This window comes from Odocoileus virginianus, chromosome 29, assembly GCF_023699985.2.
Source record: "Odocoileus virginianus isolate 20LAN1187 ecotype Illinois chromosome 29, Ovbor_1.2, whole genome shotgun sequence".
Taxonomy (NCBI): domain Eukaryota; kingdom Metazoa; phylum Chordata; class Mammalia; order Artiodactyla; family Cervidae; genus Odocoileus; species Odocoileus virginianus.
This window is the reverse complement of record NC_069702.1, coordinates 37,849,215-37,864,072: the sequence shown is the minus strand read 5'-3', so window position 1 is coordinate 37,864,072 and position 14,858 is coordinate 37,849,215. Positions and strand designations below refer to the sequence as shown.

The 14,858-nt window shown below is 36.8% G+C and overlaps 1 protein-coding gene across 33 annotated transcripts in view; it reads left to right on the top strand.

Annotated features, from left to right (window-relative positions):
* ADGRL3 (adhesion G protein-coupled receptor L3) overlaps positions 1–14,858 on the top strand; it is a 912,058-nt gene that overhangs the window by 127,765 nt on the left and 769,435 nt on the right. The gene's annotated exons all lie outside the window — the stretch shown is intronic.

Here is a 14,858-nt window from a genome sequence, read left to right as displayed (position 1 = left end):
GATATGTTATTAATATGAAACTGGAATAGACCAGACTAATGAATGCCAAACTTAATGTACAGTCTTTTTTGACTAAATTTTACAGAATTGCAGAGTTTGTAAATTACATAGCCATCATAAATCAGTACCCTTTAGATTGCCCTGCCTTGGATAAGGAGTTGCCCTGCAAGAGGCCATGACATACTTGAAAGTGGTTGCGAAGAAAGCAGTTAAAAGGAGAGAGGAACACCCATTCAGGAAAGGGAATGCTTAGGAAATTATTATAAAAGTTGAGTACACGTATTTCACATTCCTGGGCACTGGTTATTTTATGCAGAGTGCATGGATGAATGAGATGGCTCATGCTGGTTTTTACTCTAGACTGTTATAGAATTAAGATTTTTGAACTGTTCTTGTAAATTTGCCCTAATGCTTAAGAAAAGTTAAGTCTCTTAGTCGTTTCCGACTCTTTGCGACCCTGTGGACTGTAGCCCACCAGACTTCTCCATCCATGGGATTCTCCAGGCAAGAATACTGGAGTGGGTTGCCATTTCCTCTCCATGAGTCCTCAAATCTTAATGTTGTTAGTTTCTTAATAAAGATTTTGTATTTATTGATCAGGGGCTTCCCAGGTCACGCTAGTGTAAAGAACCTGCCTTTCAATGCAGGAGACATAAGAGACATAGGTTCTATCCTTGGGTTGGGAAGATCCACTGGAGGAGGGCATGGAGAATCCCATGGACAGAGGGACCTGGCAGGCTGTAGTCCACAGGGTTGCAAAGAATCAGACACTACTGAATCAATTTGGCACACACTCACTTATTGATAAAGCTGTAGCTCATGGTCTCTGTTCTCATCTCAATGTTGTGTAAGAAAATTAACTTCCATGGAAGATACTGGTAATCTCTTAAGAATATTTCACTATGAGCCATCTAATCATTATAATAACTTACTTACTTTGCCATCCCCTTTACAATTTTATTGACTAAATGAAAAGTATTAGCATAAAGAGATTGTGAGGTTAAAACACCACTTTTTAAAATACTGTCTATAGTGGCAAAACAAGTTTTGTGAAGATATGTGAACACTTTTTATTTTTTAGAAAAAAAGCTTTTTCACAGGATCAAATTAACTGCCAGGAAGTTTTGCCAAACAGATTTTAAGGGGAAAATCAGGCTATCCTAACTGTCCAAATGTTTTCTCACGTTTCAAACAAGCAGCTGCTAGGAGTTCATGCCAGTAGTAAACCTTTCAGGCAGAATGTGAGCAGCTGTCAATCTTATGTCAATATTTTAAATTCACTTACAACTATCTTAACTGGTGTAAAAATGTCTCTTCCCCCCAAAGGACTAATAGATAATTCCTTTTCATACTTGGCCTCCTTTTACTCCCCTAGTGGTGAAATAGCCAAATAAGCAACTTTGGAAGAGAAAGAGAGATTTCTTTTGAGTATTAGGAGTAAGGACAAACCTCAATTTGTCTCTTAATGAGGATAAATCAAAAATACCAACAGCAACCAAAATATACTAACAATATGAAAAGTGTTAAAAATTATAAATAGTTTAGCAAATATTTGCATAATAAATTTTAGGGCTTATTGCTAGAGCTTTTTTAGTTTTATTTTTTTGTAAAGGCAGTCTAGAATTTGACCTTCAGAAGCTTACAGGTAAAGTTTGGCAGAAGCAAGAACAAAATGCTTAGAAATTAGCTTGAAGATATCTATTAAGCTTAAACACTGGTGCATAATTATCACCTTGACTCTTAGATTATAATACAAAGATTATATTGTAATCCTTGGTCTAAAGAAGTTTTCTTTAAAATAGATAAGACTCAAAAGTGCCAGATATTATTGTGTATGTAAATTGAGAGAAAAATGTAAAAGATTGTGCTTGAGATATGATTGTATAATTTTTGTTTGCTAGAGTAGGAGGATTTTATTGAAAGCATGATGATGTGTAATTGTAGGGTGAATAATGAGGGGAAAAGATAAAGAAACAGCAAACTGAAGCCACTTGTTTGCTTGGAGAGTGAGGATTTGTACAAAGCTAAAGATAGGGAAGTGAAGGCTATCAGAGGAGACACTGAAGCAAATGGTTAAATCCCATCCTGTCCTTGAATGTTTTATCTAACAAGTAGGCATTGGTGAATTATTTTATAAAAAGCTGAATGATTTATGGAACTTCTCCTTGAACAACTTTTCACTTTCTGTCTTTTTTTTCCCCTTGCTTAACACTGACAAAAATTCCTTTAGTCATGGAAAATTTTTATAAGATTTAATTTTACCTCTGTTACATTTTTGCTATCCAGTTTCAAAAACTGTTAACATACATCATTATGCATATTGATGATGGTTCAAAAATAGCCATAAAACAAAATCCTAACTCATTATTCATATTGGATTATGAGCTATAACTACAAAGTAATGTGATTTAGAAAAAAACAAGCTTTCAGAATTGCAACAATTAATGTAAATAAAACAATCTTTTAAAATAGTCATTTTGAGACACTATACTCTTATTCTAGTGACAAGGATATTGCTAACTCATTTTTGAACTTGTCACTGGAATTGTCTTTATAACTGGTTATAGATAAGAAAGTAAGAACCACTGTTTTGTCAATAGTTATGAAATATTTCTGTCACATTATGATCTGACTTGGCTCAGAATATATTCAGTCTTTCAAATATCATATCTATTCCTTATAGTTACTATGAAATGTAATATGGGCCTCATCAGTATCCCTGAAACTTTAGTGAGTAATGAATATGAAAATGAATTCTGTCAGAGGTGCTAAATTGAAAAAGGGGTTCCAACATATCTTTTTTTTTAATTAATGGAAAAGTTGCTGTATTATTGCATAAATTTTTAAGGTAAGTTATAAAGAATCACATTCCTTATCATGTATAAATTCTAAGAAACTGTCAAAATTTTCTTTTATAATATCAACTCATATGACTATTAAAATTTACAACTTTTCTTTATGGAGTTAGAACACCAAACATCTGCATCTTGAAAGAATAGTTTATATACTAGTTGTGTGGTACTTAGACTCTCAGAGCTCGTGAGATATAATGGCTACTTTGAAAGTCCAGCTTCAGATTTTACTGAAAAAAGCCACCTTGGCTTCCCAGGTGGTGCTAGTGGTAAGGAACCTGCCTGCCAGTGCAGGAGACATAAGAAATGCAGGTTCGATCTTCGATCCCTGGGTCAGGAAGATCCCCTGCAAGAGAGCATGGTGACCCACTCCAATATTCTTGCCTGGAGAATACTCTGGACAGAGCAGCCTGGTAGGCTACAGCCCGTAGTGTTGGAAAGAGTCAGACATGACTGAAATGACTTAGCACACGGCACACACACAGCTTTTACATGCTGTGTGGTCTTAGGGGAAAATATCACTTCTGCCTGTAACTCTGATTCCTCACCTGGTTATTGGGAATAATAAGAATGTCTCATAGGTTGTTTTAAAGATTAATAACAGTGTATGTGAAGTATTTAGAATGGTGCCTTGAACACAGGAAATGTTATCTAATGTTGATGGTTATTAATACTGATAAATTTGATTTTTTTTTCTTCACCAGCAAATTTAATATCAGATGATCCTATGTGTGATTTTCATCTGAAAGTAGTTATGAAAGAAACTGTTTCTGGAAGAACACTGTTATATTCCTAAATCTGTAGTTTCCTTTGATTGTTAGGAGTCTTACACTTTTGTAGTAAAAAAATTAATTAGATGTTTATACATTTTTTCCATTTCAGGTGGCATCATGAAATGCCTATAATGTGAGATTTTTAAGTTTAGCGTAGCTTTCTCTCTCAGGGTTTTAAAGTTAAGTCATTCTGTGTTCATATACTCCAGTAGTGAATTTTATGCACGGTTGTACAAACTACCTAGTACACGTTGATTTCCTCATTTATTTTAGTAAATACTGAAGAGTGTACCACAATCTTGGATGGCTACATAAAACATGGATGTGATGAAAAATAAAGATATGTTAAATCTTGCAGAAATCACAGTTTAACTGCAACAGGGAATCTTTCCTCTCTTCACAAGGCATTGTGTTCAGTATTAGCAGATGATAATAGATAGCTTGTTTTTTCAAGGGTGTGAACACGTTCATTTCTGTGCCTTGGGTAGCAGCTGTGGCCGCTGCGCACAGATGTGGCCGACTCTCCAGGTAAATGAGAGCTACAATGTTGTTTGTGTAGCTGCTGCTGCTAATTGTAGAATGTTTGTGCAGTAGCCCTGCTGCCTGGCTCTTTCTGCTGCTTTCATAGTGGTGAAGACCTCATTGTGTGATTGCTTTTGCCCTCCTGTAATTGATTCGCTCCTTGTTTTTCGCTTTGTAGGGAAATGCATTTGATTTTAATCCAGTAGTTGTGCAACTCTCAAGGGAACAGACATTGTTCTATTGTAGGTGAAATACTCCCTGTGCTCTTGAGGTCTTGGGACTTCCAGTTTGTTTGTTTATATCATTTGGTAAAGTGATTAAATAATTCACCCCTCCTGTAGGTTATGCCATTGAAAAGCAAACTCCTGAATTGTAACAGGCAGCAAGAAGCCCTTATTCATTTATTTTTAAGTTTTAAGTTTTATACCTGAGGTCACTTTCTGCCTGCTTACACTTGGTAGCTTTGAATGTTTTTTGGCTTTTGTATACTAATTAGTGCTTTCCTCTTCTTGTGTTGGTTAAAATTTTCAGATTTTCATTTTAGAAGTTATGTGTGTGTGTGTGTGTGTGTGTGTGTGTGTGTGGTGCACATAGCGGAAGGGTGACTGCTTCTTTGTAATAACACGTTTCTGATCATTTCTGTTTTAACAAGCTCCAAAGGACCTTGGTATAACTTTTCCTGGGTGTCTTATTGATTTAAATCTCAGGATTCGTAATACAGTGAGTGTTTATGGAAAATCCCAGAGCAAAGGAATTTTGATAGGGAGGTTCTTCCCATCTTAAAAATCACCTGAAATAATTCTGGTAGGCTTAGCGGTGAATTAGTTTCAACAGTGGAACACCAGTGCCTACCCTAGAATCCTTTGTCTTTGGCTCAAATTTCAGTCAAAAAAAGCAGAGTTCAGGGTCCTATGTATTAAGTTATGAGGCAATATTAAATTGTTAAATTATGAAGTCAGATTCTGTTATTCAAGATCAAACAACTAGTGTTTGTTATCAGTCATAAGCCTTGTGCCTCACTTGAACCATTCACAGGAATAATTTGAACCATTGATTCTTTGAAACAGCAGATTTTACAAATAATTTTTTCCAACTATTTTACTTGAAGTCTATAATAAACAAGACATAGTATCCATGCTTAGTCACTGCAGTTGTGTCTGATGACTTTTTGTGACCCCATGAACTGTGGCCCGCCAGGCTCTTCTGTCCATGGAATTTTCCTGGCAAGAACACTGGAGTGTGTTGCCGTTTCCTTCTCCAGGGATTTTCTTGACCCAGGGATGGAACCTGTGTCTTCTGTATTGCAGGCAGATTCTTTACTACTAACCACTAGGGAAGTCCCCATACTTCAGTTCCAGCACTTAAATTGTGAATATTTTTCTTGGAAAGTGAGTTTTAATCTACATTTGGAGCTTCAGTAGTAGGAAATACTAATACTCATGTATTAAAATGTCTATATTATTGTATCATTCTGGAACTGATAAAGTATCTCATGCCCTTTCTGAGGAAAGTTCAAGTAACAAAACAACTGTATTATATATTGTTGTAGATTGCATTATAATATCAGTGAGAATTTGGTTCACAAAAGTATAGTATGTTGGTGTAGGAAATGCTCGAGTTGGTAGGGTTTTCTTTTATTTGTCTTTCAGTTAAGTTCAGTCACTCAGTCGTGTCTGGCTCTTTGCAGCCCCATGGACTGCAGCATGCCAGGCTTCCCTGTCCATCACCAACTCCTGGTGCTCACTCAAACTCATGTCCATTGAGTCAGTGATGCCATCCAACCTTCTCATCCTCTGCTGTCCCCTTCTCCTCCTGCCTACAATCTTTCCCAGCATCAGGCTCTTTTCAAATGAGCCAGTTCTTTGCATCAGGTGGCCAAAGTATTGGCATTTTAGCTTCAGCATCAGTTCTCCCAATGAATATTCAGGACTGATTTCCTTTTGGACTGGTTTTTAAAGAAAAGTAGGGCATCTAGATTTCTATGTAAACTTTCCTACTTTTTTTTCTAAAATTGTTTAATAATATGTGGTTCATAAAAGAAAAGATGTACAGTATCTTTCCATAAAGTGTTTTGATTTTCTGACTCTCAGATAGCTTGAATTTTAAAAAAAAAAGTGAGATGAAATTAACGTGAAATATACACACCTCTTAAGCCATCTGTTTAATGACTTCTGACAGTATACATACTACTGGATAACCACCACTTAAAACCAGGTTCAGAACATTCTCACCACCCTAGACAGTTCCCTGGTACCCCCTTCCAGTAAATTCCCAGTTCTCCAGGTGTGCAACCATTTTCTGCAACCTTACTGTAAAGGACAAAGAAATTCTGTCTCTACCTCAACCTTTAAAGCCCAAGGGCAAAAACTTTCAATGGCCATCTTCTGCTATAAAGAAAACAAAATGAACTCAAAATGAACTTCCTTTGGTCAGGGAAGGAGGGAAAGGAAATAACATTTGTTTAATGCTTGCTCTGTGCTGACCACTTTACATCCATTATTGAAGCCTTGTGTGCAAAGTAATGCAGTTTTTAAAGCATCTAGATGCAGGGACTGAGGCTTGTAATGAAACAATGACTTGCTCAGTGTCAAACAATTAGTAGGTAAGGTGAGAAATGAAAACCAGAATCACAATATTAAAGATTTCTTTTTCCTAGTATAAACTTGGAAATGTGTTTTTGAACATTAATATAATAACGAAAAATGGTTTTCTATGGTAAGATTACCACATGGTAACAACAGCATCTAAAATATTAATACTGTTGTTCAATTGCTGAGTCATGTCCAACTCTTTGCAACTCTTTGCAGCATGTCAGGTTTCTCTGTCCTTCACCATCTCCCAGAGTTTGCTCAAACTCATGTCCTTTGTGCTGATGATGGCATCCAACTCCTTCATGCTCTGTTGCTCCCTTCTTCTCCCTTCAGTCTTTTCCAGCATCAGGGTCTTTTTCAAAGAGTCAGCTCTTCACATGAGGTGGCCAAAGTATTGGCGTTTCAGCTTCAGCATCAGTCCTTCCAATGAACACCCAGGACTGATCTCCTTTAGGATGAACTGATTGGATCTCATTGCAGTCCAAGGGACTCTCAAGAGCCTTCTCCAACACCACAGTTTAAAAGCATCAATTCTTCGGTGCTCAGCTTTCTTTATGGTCCAACTCTCACATTCGTACATGACTACTGGAAAAAATGATAGATTTAGCTATATAGGACCTTTGTAGGCAAAGTGATGTCTCTGCCTTTTAATAAGCTTATCTAGATTTGTCATAGCCTTTCTTCCAAGGAGCAAGCATCTTTTAATTTCATGGCTGCAGTTACTATCTGCAGTGACTTTGGAGCCCAGGAATATAAAGTCTGTCACTGTTTCCAATGTTTTCCCATCTATTTGCCATGAACTGATGGGACTGGATGCCATGATCTTAGTTTGTGAAATGTTAAGTATTAAGCCAGCTTTTTTTCACCTTCACCTTCAATAAAATATTAATATATTCATTTATTAATTGCCTGATGCTATTCTGATATACTATTTTCGACATCATAATCAAATTTAAGAGGTAGTATTTTTATTTGTATTTTACAGATTAGGAAAATAAGGACTATCGAGGGTATAGTCAGGCCACTCAAAATGGCTGCCGTATGGCTTTTTGTGCATCTCCTTCCTGACTGAGCCTTGCTTCACTTGTACCCTACCCATAAGACTGACCTTCTTAGATACTTGCCCCAGGACCTAGCTAGTGATGGTTCTCATCAAAGGGGTGCTGAGGGAGTATGCCCATCTACTGGTTTCCCTGGTAACTAGTGAGCCCACCTGACGTCGGTTCCCCCTAACTGGTAATCTCACCCCCAGCATGCCCTATACTGCCACCGTGTCCTTCCTGCCTTGGGATGCAGGAGATGGGGTGGCGCTCTAGGACTTTGCTTCATCCATCCAAGCTTCCCTCATCCATTTAAACGACTGATGTTTCTGTTGCAGACTCCAGTCTCTCTCATGTCTTAAATCTGGGCAAGTACAGACCCTGTAGGCCTGGGGGTGCTGGTGCAGCCCAACAGAGATATTAATTACCTTCTTCAAATTCACATATCAAATGAATCCGTTAAACCAGAATTTAAACAGGGATCTTTAAGGATTGTACTTTTTATAAAGCTATTTTGTTACTTGTTATATTTTAATGATTTAATATTATGGACTTTTACTTTGAAAGAAAACTTGACTTATTCTGTGACAAATGTTGATGGATTACAGATATCAATTTTAATGGGATATGAAGTGTGAAAGTATGCAAATACTATAGATGTTTCTAAAAGTGTGGAAACAATATGGGTGAAAGATGATATATTTTATATATAAATGTAGTATGATAGTAAAAAAAAACTGTTTAAAATACAATTAAGATGTATATCATAATTTACTGAATGGTGGTGTCTGTAGTCCAGATATTAAATTATTAGCAATTTAATGTTTTGTCTCATTGGTGGGGTTGAATAGTACACAAGTCCACCCTTGGTTCTGTCTCATTTAGGAACTAATTGGCAAATTAAAATCAAACTATTTTTTGAATCATCAAGGCTAATTTAAGAGAAGGTAGCCTGAGTAAAATGTGCTGTTTTAAACTATCCCCCTGAAGTGGTCTCACCTTCCTCTTTTTAGAGGAAGAAGCTGGAGAACCAAGATCTCCCTGAAAGCAAGCTCAAGACTTGTCCTTGTAATTCTCTTCCCAGTGGGAAGAAAAAGATGCTTAAGTGCATAGTGGTGTGTGGAGAAGGGAAAGAGCCCAGGAACAGACCCTGGAAGTGTTACTTTAGCATTTTTACCTCTGTTGAAATTGAGTACATGACTTACTTAAAGTTAGCGTCTTGCCAATTCTATTTCTCCTCTTTGGGGAACAAATATAGGATGGAGACATAGTAGGATTTTCCAGTGATTCTGCCCCTGAGAGTGGAAGGGTGTTGGGGGAATGCAAGCACCTCCTTGCAAGGATGGCAGAGAACAGAGGGACGGAGGGAGGGTGGCCCATTTTATTAACTATTCCTCATTGTTTTCATGTACCTTGAGGTTTCCCTGTCAGTGACACTAAAATGTTTGTGAATTTATACTTTAATGTTTTTGAGACTTCCTTCGGGGACACTTACTGTGCTTAACCTGCTCATTCACTTCAGTCAGTTGCTAGTGTGTTAATTCATCCTGACACTATAAGTGCATTTGAAGTTCACAATAAAATAAAAACCATTAGTAAAGGTATCAGTCAGTAATAAAAATAAGATCTACAAAACTTGTACTTTAATTAAAAATGGGGGCTGTTGAAATGAGAGATTAATGGAGCCATAAAGTAGAAAAATTAAAATGCATATGTAAAACTGAATGGAATAATAGTTCCAAAGATTTACCTTGTCTTAAAATGGTTTCTGAAACCTTACTCTCATTAGATTGTAATTCTGAAGGTCATGAAGCCATAGAAGCAGGAATTTGCACAATCATCATTATTGGATTGGCGATAGGTATTATAGTTTACTGTCTTATTTAAAAAGGTAACAGTGGAAAACAATACTATTTTGCCTTTGCTTTTTGTTTTTCTTAAAAACAAAGTAAAATATTTATTTGTTTGGCAAGTTCTTTAATTATATTTTTGTTGCATATATAGAGAAAAGACTCCTTCAAATTATGTGACCTCAGAGTATATCAAAATGTTTTGAGTCATTCAAATGTAAAGCTTTAAATGATGCTCATTTCTAATTGATTTTCCAGAAGGGAGAATGATTAGAAGGAGGAAGGAAAGTCACATCTGTCAATTACTTTCCTGAAAATCCATATGAATTTAGTAAATTAGGAAATGCCTTGGTCTACTGTGTAGTTCAATATCTGAGGGTCAGGACATCTGGTACCCTAATTCAGCTCTGTCATATTTGTACCATGGAGATTTGAGTCAAACCATTTAAACACTTTTTGTTTTGCCCTCTACTAAACCTCTACAGATTAACATGCTGGAGGGTAAAAGCTGGGGTATGATACTAGCATCTTATCTACTCCTTGTCTATGTCTGAAAATTAATAAGATGTTTACTTCCATTTTGATGCTTCCTTATTGCTATATAGCAATGATCACTTATCATACTAAAGAATCTCTGATACATGTACACAACTCTAATAAATCATGTTTAGCATATCAGTGTCTTCAGATAAGAGTAACAACCTTATGCTTTAAAGAGGTTAGCAGGAAAAAAAAAAAGGCAGATTGCTGATAATTCACTGGTTTGGAGTACTGGTTTTTAGCTATTTTCACCAGTGGACATTCGCCACAAAAACCTCCCTACACAGTCTTCCACCCCTCAGAAATGAAAGATGAGTCGGTTATCCCATAAATCATCTTTCCAAGAAAGCGAGCTGTTCCTGCAATAGGATGGCAGATGGAACAGCTTTTTACCAGTGGGGGGGTTGTTCTCTGCTGCCAAGTATATTGAGGAAAGAAGGAATTATGTTAATTTGTCTGTTTTTCTCCTTTGCAAGCAATTTTATATGTATAAGAAGCTCACTCATTTTGGGATCTGAGTTATAATTTTTGGCACTTTGTGTGCTGAATGTATATGCACTGGTTAACCTTTAAACAGATATAAATGTAATACACTATTAAAGGGTCTTCTGCTTGTTGAATTTCAAAAAGTCATGGGAGGTTAAGATCTAGAAAACATTATAGGTAGTCTCTCTGGCTGCCCAGTTTCTCAAATGTGCAGAGTAGGAGAACTCTTATGAGAGAACTTTTCTTTACTGTGGCTAAAGACTAATAAAAAATATAAAATGGCCCAACTCTTACTCTGATTAAGCATGCAAAGCTTATTTTATTAAATGACCAGATTTATAGAGGAATAGAATGCTTAGGCTCTTGGTAAACTTTATTCTTGGTATTGACTTTTGATATACATACAGATAGTTGTGCTGTCTCTCCTGACTTTATACAATGACTACTTAAATGCAGAATCTGTTTTCTTTCTGTGAAGTACAATATCAATGTTCTATTCTTTGCCAAGGGCATGGGTTATTCCAGGGTGTAGTCAAGTGAGCAGTCCATCGGGACACATAATTATATCCTGCTCTTTCGTGCCTTCAAAGAGAATATTATGAGAGAATTACTAGTTTTCTCAAACAGCCACACATGTATTGAAATAGCAAGATCAAGTCCAAAATCCTTTGAGCTTTTTTGCTAAAAAAGATAGCATATGAAATGCTGTGCATCTTCATTATAGTTACTGCTTTCTAAGAAACCCCTTTTCATGCTGCCTATCAGCTTATTTTTTTAAGAGTTCCTTTCTTCTTTTTTCTTTCATCTGTTTTTTTCACTTGTCCCACTTGAGGGGAAGATAACTGAATCACCTCAGGCTCTGTGCTTGCGGACCCTATGAATTTAATGCCAATAAATAAATTATGCACGTTATATAGCAGTTAGAAAGAATGAAATGGATATATTCCAGTGTAGGTTGTGATTTCAGGTGACTAGTTAGAATCTTAGGTGTTTTGTGTTATTTGATGGGGAGGAGATAAAAAAGGATATCCGGATCTTAGGAAGGGACATTCTACTTTGTGCCAGATTCTAACTTTAAGTAAAATACTGTGTTTTAAAATAGTATTTTAAAATACTGCCTTCTGTGTTCTGAATGCGTATCAGGTGATTTTCTTGAGTATTTCTCTAACACCTTATTTGTAGATCCAGGTTACTTCTCTTGTGTTGTTATTCTTTCTGGAATATGTGGCTTCTAACATTGCTGTGGGGCTTCCCAGGTGACTCAGTGGTAAAGAATCTTCCTGCCAAGCAGGAGATGAGGGTTCGATCCCTGGGTCGAGAAGATCCCCTGCAGAAGGAAATGGCAACCTGCTCCAGTGTTCTTCCTTGGGAAATCCCATGGACAGAGGAGTACGGTGGGCTACAGCCCATCGGGTTGCAAAGAGTTGGACATGACTTAGTGACTAAGCAACAACAACAACATTGCTATGGTAGTGTAAAGAGAGCTAGAGGTCCAAGAACTGTATTTTGAGGGCCAGGTCTGACACATTTCATAATGCAGAACTTACTCATTCTGCAACCTCACTGCAAGGAGAACTGGGAAAAGCCCTCTTTTGGTATGTCTAGGAAGAAGTAGCAATGGGTTACTAGGCTTCATTGTCTCTGCCAATAGTGCTTTTATAAATTCATAACACAACCTATAATATTATCATCAGAGTCAATTTCAAATTATGTTACTCACACCTGGATACATTATGTATCTTAGTGTTCATAAAATTCTAAGAAAAAACTAGAACTTAAGACTGATACTACTCAACTTCAAGATTTTACAAAGCTACAGGAATTAAGGTAGTATGGTATTTGGTGAAGAGTGGACAGACTGTTTTTGTCAAGATTGATGGAAGAGAAAAAAGAATCCAGAAGTAGACCCACAGAAATATAGCTAACTCATCATTCACAAAAGAGCAAAAGACAATTTAATGGAGAAATGATAGCTTTTCAACAAATGGTAGTACAGCAACTATATAGCCACATGCAAAAAATATGAAATTAGAAACAGCCCTTAAACCTGTCACAAAAATTAACTCAAAAGTGGATCAAAGACTTAAGTGTAAAGCCAGAAAAAAACTCCTAGTTGATCACATAGGATAAAGTCTAGGTGACCATGGGTTTGGTGAATAATTTATATACAACAACTAGAGCGTAGTATATGAAAGAAAAATACTCACAAGTAAGGCTTCATGGAATTAAAATCTGCTCCGTGAAAGACACTGTTAAGAGAAATGAAAAGAGAAATTATGTCTGGTAGAAAAATCTGTAAAACCTATTTGTGACAAGACTGATATCCAGTATATACAAAGAACTTTTAAAATGCAATATGAAAAAAAATAATCCAGTTGAAAAGTGGGAAAGAGAACTGAACAGACTGCTCTGTGAAGACGATATGTAGTTGGTAAATAAGCCTATGAAAATATGCTGAGCATTATTTGTCATTAGGATATTCTAAATTAAAAAGTGAATTACTATTACACACATTTTAGAATGATTAAAATCCAAACCACTGACAACACCAGTTTGTTGACAAGGCAATGGAAGAACAGGAACTCTGATTTGTTGCTGATGGGGCTGCAAAATGATACAACTATTTAGAAGACAGTCAGTTTAACAGTTTTTTTAAACTGCATTATTACTGTATGATACAGCAGTCATGGTCCTTGGTATATGCTCAAATCAACTGAAAACACATGTTACACAAAATTCTGCTCACAAAAGTTTATAGAAGCTTCATTCATAATTGCTAAAACTTGGTAGATATCCTTTAATAGATGTGTGTATAAACAAACTATGGTACATCCAGACAATGGACTGTTATTCACAGATAACAAAAAATGAGCTATCGGGGTGGTCCAGTGGTTGAAGTTTCACCTTCCAATGCAGGGAATGTGGGTTTGATCTCTGGTTGGGGAGAAAAGATACCACATGCCCCATGACCAAAAAACCAAAGCATAAAACAGAAGCAATATTGTAACAAAATCAATAAAGACTTTAAAAAATGGTCCACATCAAAAATAAAATCTTTAAAAAAAAAAAAAAGCCAATGAAATGAGCTGTCAAGGCACAAAAAGACATGGAGAATTTTAAACACATGTTGCCCCAGTAAAGAAGCAGTTTAATTCCACACTGTATGATTCCAACAGTGTGGCATTTTTGAAAAGGCAAAACTTACCAGTAAAAAAATCAGTGGTTGCCAAGGATGCAGGAAAATGGGACAGGATGAACAGGTAGAGCACCGGGGAGCTTTAGGGCAGTGAAAAGATTCTTTAGGACACTCTACTGTTAGATCCATGTTACTATATATGTTCAAGTTCTAAGAGTGAAAGTTCTAAATATGAGATGGGAAAGAGTGTGGTGAGCAAAGGATATTCCAAGTGGAGCTCACTTTCTTAGAGATTGGTAAAAATCAGGTTAGATTTCTCAAGAGGAGAAAGTCTGCTCAATTCTTGCCCAAGATCTTAACTCACATTTGCCTTGTCTCTGAATCCCCTCCCTTACTTCTAATCTGATATCTAAACCCTTGGCTGTCTAGGGACAGTGTGTGTTTGATCCTTTATCTCATTTCCAGGACACAGAATTAATGACGATTCTTTTAAGTACCTCCAACCCATTCATGGGAGTTGAGTGGAAGTTCATTCTAACCTAGACTAGCCACAAGCACACTAGTGATGAGCCTTGGGATATTAGACGAGCGCTCTGTATAACACCTTCTTCCCTGATGGCTTAGTTGGTAAAGAATCTGCATGCAATGCAGGAAGCCTGGATTTGATCCCTGGGCTGGGAAGATCTCCTGGAGAAGGAAATGGCCACACACTCCCGTATTCTTGCCTTGGAAATCCCATGGACAGAGGAGCCTGCGTGCTGCAGTCCATGGGGCTGCACAACTGCAATAAGGCCAGAGACTAAGTCTCCAGTGGTTGTGTTAAAAGTGTAGTGCAAGTGATCTTGAAGGAGGAGGTACTGCAGAGTCAAAGAATCAGGCTGGTCTTGATTTTAAGTCTTGGATATATAGATTAACAGGTACCTTCTGCCATCAACTTCTGGAAACCATGAATGATCAAGGTTAAGGACCAAGAGTCATATATAGGTACTAGGAGTTAGACTAGGTTGGATTTTGTGCAGCTCTTGACTGCTGTAAACAATCATAAGACCATATTCAGATCTCAGTCTA